Source organism: Miscanthus floridulus, chromosome 4, assembly GCF_019320115.1.
Source record: "Miscanthus floridulus cultivar M001 chromosome 4, ASM1932011v1, whole genome shotgun sequence".
NCBI classification, from domain to species: Eukaryota; Viridiplantae; Streptophyta; class Magnoliopsida; order Poales; family Poaceae; genus Miscanthus; species Miscanthus floridulus.
Window position 1 is genome coordinate 17,855,952 of NC_089583.1, and position 6,102 is coordinate 17,862,053.

At 43.7% G+C, this 6,102-nt stretch overlaps 1 long non-coding RNA gene across 2 annotated transcripts; it reads right to left on the reverse strand.

Moving 5' to 3' along the window:
- Window positions 1-2,465: 2,465 nt before the first annotated feature.
- On the reverse strand, window positions 2,466-5,789 carry LOC136551053 (uncharacterized). 2 transcript variants are annotated; one of them, XR_010782427.1, is made up of 3 exons: window positions 5,625-5,789; window positions 3,821-3,971; window positions 2,466-2,750 (listed from the first exon to the last, which is right to left on the reverse strand). It is a non-coding gene; the product is annotated as an uncharacterized lncRNA (long non-coding RNA). The 2 variants fall into 2 exon arrangements; XR_010782428.1 differs by having other exon boundaries at window positions 2,466-2,773.
- Window positions 5,790-6,102: the final 313 nt, after the last annotated feature.

Sequence of the window (6,102 nt, forward strand, 5' to 3'; positions counted from 1 at the left end):
ATTTGGGTCAAATTTGCCATTTTTGAAATAAATAATAAAATGGTGATTTCAAACTATTTTTGTGATTATTGAACCTTTTCCAAGCATTTTCATGAAAAGTGAAAATCATGACTTTTCTTCCTCACAAAATTTTCTAGAAGATTGGTATAGACATCCCAAGCTAGTTTTGAATTTTTGAAACATTTTTGAAATGGTCAAACCAAGAAGCTTTATGGTCAAACAGGGTCAACTCAAATACAAGTCAAATTAGCAAAACTTTCCTTAACCAACTTAGGGTCAATTTGGATCCTAATTAAGTCTAGATTATGTTAATCATCAACCACCAAGCATTTTGCCACTTTTATCATGTTTTTCAACATAGAACAACTTTGACCATAGCATTGCAAGTCAACATAACTTAACTTTTAATTGATGCACATGAAATGATGCTTATGCCAATGCACTGGACATGGTTAAGGAATGCTTAACACCAGAGTGTTATAGCCCTTCCCCCCTTAAGAAAATCTTATCCCGAGATTTGGATAAGTTAGTTACCATTGTTTATGAAAATCGGGGTAAACCTCACGAAGATAAGACTCGGTCTCCCAAGTTGCATCTCTAGCATCATGATGATCCCATAACACTTTGTAGAGCTTCACCGATTGATCTCGAGTCACTCGATCTTTACTATCCAAGATTAGAATGGGCTTTTCTTGGTATGTCAAGTCAGATTCCAAGTTGATATCTCGTGCCTCAACCTTTTCTTTAGGGACATGCAAGCATTTCTTAAGTTGTGACACGTGGAAAACTGGAAAGATCGCACCCATTTCAGGAGGTAAATGCAATCTATAGGCCATCTCATTTCTCCTTTCCAGAATTCTATACGGTCCGATATATCTTGGTGGGATCTTTCGCTTTACTCGAAACTCTTGGGCACCTTTCATTGGCCAAACCTTCAGATAAACCTCATCACCTACTTGAAACTCAAATGGTTTTCTTCTCGTGTTAGCATAACTTTTCTGATGAGATTGTGCAGTCTTCAGGTGTCCTTGAATAGTACAAACTTGTTCTTCAGCTTCAGCAACGAAATCAATGCCGTAGTATCTTCTTTCCCCAGATTCTATCTAGTTGGAAGGAGTTCTACACTTTCTACCATATAGAGCTTCAAATGGGGCCATCTGAATACTTTCCAGATAAGTGTTGTAGTAGGAAAATTTGGCTAAAGGTAGCCATTTTTCCCATGAACCTTTGGCAGATAAAACACAAGGTTTTAACATGTCTTCCAAAACTTGGTTGACTTTCTTGATTTGGCTTGAAGGTGGAGGATGATAAGCAGAAATGTGAACTAACTCAGTACCTAAATCGTATTGAAGATGTTGCCAAAAATGAGCCATAAATTGATATTATCTATCAGTTACAATGGTTTTCGGAACTCCATGCAGTCAAACAATCTAAGCAATATACAGATCAGCATAATGATGCAGTCTATACTCAGTCTTGACAGGTATAAAGCGAGCTGACTTGGTAAGACGATCAATAATTACCCAGATTGAGTCATTTCCTTTTGGATTTGTAGGGAGTGCTGTGATAAGAGTCATGCTTATGTTCTCCCATTTCTAATCTAGAATAGGTAATGGCTGCAGCGTTCCTATCGGCTTCATATGAATAGCTTTGACTCGGCAACAAGTATCACATCAGGCAACATAGGCTGCAATTTCTTTCTTCATTTTCGTCCACCAAAAATGAGGTTTTAGATCGTTGTACATCTTACTACTTCCTGGGTAGACAGCCAACTTGGAGTGATGAACTTGTTCCATGATCTAGTTTTTAAGCTCTCTATTCTTGGGTACGACGAGGCGATCATCAAACCATAAAATATCTTGTTTATCAATCTGAAAATGCGGAATTGGAGCTTCTTCCATTCTTTGCTTTAGATAGAAGATTCCTCTATCAGATTTTTGGCCTTCAATGATTTGACTTTCAAGAGCATAGCCAATTTGAATGTGATGTAACATTTTAGGATGCATTAAATTAAACTCATCTTCAAACAATGGTGGTACAACATTGCTATGCAACTTCTGACTCAAGGCATTTGCCACAACGTTTGCCTTACCCGGATGACAATGCACTTGTAAGTTATAATCCTTAATTAACTCCAACCATCTTCTTTGTCTTAGATTCAACTTGGGTCATGTGAAGATGTACTTGAGACTCATGTGATCTGTATAAAGGTTGCATACATTTCCTAGCAGATAATGCCTCTAGATCTTCAAAGCATGCACAACAGAGGCAAGCTCTAAGTCATGCGTTGGGTAGTTTACCTCATGTTTCCTCAATTGGCATGAGGCATAAGCAATTTACATAAGCACAAGTACGAAACCTCTCCGCCAAGCAGAAAAATTAACACACTTGAGTGCATGTAAACCCGGTAGTCCGTGAAATCTCAAAGGATTTCAAACTTTTTCAATGACACACCTGAATCACACAGTTTAGCTGTTACCATTCACCTGTTTATACAGTTCGCACATAGAATGATTACACCACAAGTTTCAAGTGAAACTTATGAGACATCAGAGTTCCAAATAAATAACGGAAGTAGATACTTTTGAAGACACACTCACACCTACTTATTCCAATACAGTGCCAGCTCATGATCGACATTCCACAAAAGCAAGTAGATGCGATATAAGTGATGACCTTGCCCATGGTCTACTTTTTCCCGTAGTGGGATACAAATCCATCTTGTCGCCACACAGAAAACATCTCATGATCTGCAACAAGTGGGAATAAAGCCCTGAGTACGAGAATATACTCAGTTAGACTTACCCGTCATAAACCAAAAATAAATAGACTCCAAGGAGTATGCAAGCTTCATATAAGTGGGCTGGCTAGACTCACTTTGCAGAAAAGCATAAGTTATCACATTACATATACATGTTAAGATGAACCATTTAAAAACCTTTAACAATAGATTATAATTATAGCCTATTTAAGCTAGATTAGCACCTGTACTAATAGCAACCATTAAGTTATTAAGCAATCAACAGTAACAATATCAAGTTTGGCATCTTCTCAACATCATCTGTATAACCATTCCTATGTTCCACAATAGAATTACTATGAAGCCGCTGCTCAAGTCAAGTGTTCACTGTCCAGGAATGAAGGCGATTCGAATTGATTACTAACCAGCTGGTGAGGTATTCCCCATGCAAACCAGGCATGCTTTGCAAGGGCAGCCTTAGTCACCATTGGTACTATTTAGGTAAAGTCACGGGACCGCTATGGACTATTCTACACCCAGAGGTTATTCGGTGCTAGGTCGCTCAAGACATGTCTGCCCATGGTACAATGCCAGGTAGCTCAGGACATTCTTGCCCACGGTCAACCCGGGCCTCTGACCACCCCGCCTCCATTCGGTGTTATGCCCTACATTTCGGTCACTGGCCCAAACAAAGCCTCTAGCTTCGCGGTCGGAACGACTATCCTTCTAGCTAAACATGGGGCAAGCGTTTAACATGACTTGAGGACGTACAACGGGTCCCTAATCCATTTATTTAACACCTTTGGTTATTTTCCATGATAATCATCTTGCCAAATTTTTCCTTTATTAACCTAAGGCATAGGTGACAGGGAATCACCCACTTCTAACAATCTAATTAAGCAGGGCTAAGCATTTGTATCGATCCTGCACCTAACAGGGTAGAGGATATATCAAGGTAGACAAGGGATAGGTAAATATGCATCAACGATTCCAAGCAACTTCTGCAACCTAATGCATCAAACATAGAAAGGACGCAAAGTAAACATTTGCAAACCGTGGGAGAAATGCTCCGGGGCTTGCCTTTCTCTCGACGAGTTAGTTCGACGATCAGGATCTTCAGGTGGATCCACGTCTAGCTCCTCGTCTCTTGGCAGCTCCTGCGCGGACAGCTCCTACTGGAATCCTTCTTGGTACTCCTCGAGTTCTGCGACGGGTGCTTCCTTCTACGATCCTGTATGATGCATATGCATAGGTATAAATACGATGAATGCACATAGAATGGGGATAGTGCATGATGATGACGAGAATGATGCTTGTTCATGAGCAAGTACTTGATTTCTTCAACAAGGTAGTCAACATCATTCACTAACCACTATGCATATAATCCTAAACAACTATGCATTAGCACCGAAATAAAAAGGCTATAGATTAAATATGTTCGAGGTTGCTAACTGATCCAAACCATTAACATCATTAACGCATAAATATTCTAAACAACCTTAAAAATATTTATGGCACCATATCACCCAATAATTAAGTCAATTTCAGGCTTATTAAGAAATGGTTATAACAGGGACTACCATTTCGACATCTCAGAAAATTCTACAAAAATTACAGTAGACAACACATGTCAACTTAAGCCTACCACAGAAAATTCAGCTCAAAAAGATGAGTCTACTATCCTACACAAAAATGATAGACATCATAAATAAATGGGCCTAGAACACTTTGTACAGTGAAATGTGCCAAATCACAAATTTCATATTTTTCCTACCCTCTGTCTAGCATAAGATCAGTGTACAAAATTTACCAAACATAGATCATACATATTTTATTTGCTACACATTTCCCAAGCAACAAGCATTTAATCTACTTGAACTACAACTTCAAATTTTTACACAGAACAGGTACATGGTATGTTTTTTAGAGCTAGAGAATATCAACACAAGACTAACCCAACAAGAATCACATTTTTCTGAGCATCCTACAATTACTTATGCATTTTCTTAGTTTATCAATGTAACAACAATTAAACAAAGATGCAAATAAAAGTTCCCCAAAAAATTCATTTCATAATTTTATCAGATGCTACTCATCACAAGAAAGACACTCCAACTTGAATCACCTCATTTGGACACCTAGATCTCAAGATATGGATTTTACTAGCTTAAACATTATTTCTGGAAATCATTTTTCACAAAATCCTGAACCTAAAACGCTAGGTCCACCAGAAACCGTACCCAGTCGAATTCCTAAAACGCTACGCATACCCGCTGCAACCCCAGATCTGCACCCCGCAGACCTGCTGCTGACGAGCGGGCCCCGGTCAACGGACCCCACCTGTCGGTGAGACCGAAGCTGGGGAGCGGCTTGACCGGCGGCTAGCCGCCGGCGATGGCCGTCTCCGGCGAAACGGCTGCCACCACCACGCTCCCCACACCGATGCGAACCCGGTGAGGTATAGGATGGGGCCAGTGGCTCACCGGCGCACGCTCACCGGCGGCAAGGTGGCGCGGCGGCGCTGCATGTCGGCGGCGAGGCCGATTCCGGCGATGGCGTGGCCCAGCAGCGCGCACGCGCGCTTCGCGAGCGCAAGGCGAGGTCCTAGACCTAGATGGATTCGCCTAATGCCACGGCGAAGTGGTGGCTTGCCGTGCATGGCAATGCGGCGATGCAATTCGCGACGGTGAGGCCGCGGCTCACGCCGGCGAGCCCTAATTGGCGGCTACGACGACGGCTACGCCTAGCACAAACCCTAGCGACGCGGAATCAAGAGAGAAATAGGGAGGATGGGGACCAGAGAAGCCCGGCCACGGTGGACCGCGAGCTCCGGCGAGCTCTGGTCATGGCGGCTGCGTCAAAATCGCGTGGTTAAGGACACTACCTCGGCTAGAATGGCGATTGGAGGGCAGCACGATGTAGCGCGGACGAAGGCGAACTCGATGGCGGCTATGGCGAGGAAAATGGCTGGATGGGAGGGCAGGCGAGTGGCTTGGCGGTGTTCTGCTCACCGTGGCGGAGGAAGAAATGATGAGGGGAGGAGCAGGAGTGAGGCCAGGAGAGGGGAGAGGGAGGAAATAGAGTGGGAGAGGGCGCTGGTGCCCACTTGATAGCGTCCAGGTCGGGCAGAAGGGCGGGGATGCATGGGGGACACGCGGCAGTCCGAGCAGCGAACCGCGGCCGGGCAGCGACGCTGCTGACGTCCGTGCTCGCTACGGCGCGGCAAGCGCTGCAGGCACTCGAGCGCGCGTGCGCGCGTGCGCGGCTGTTGCGCTGCTGCGGGCGCTAGCACGCTACGTGCTGCCGGCTGCTACACCTCGCTGGCGCCTGGCACGGGGAAGCAGAGAAATAGGAACAGAGAG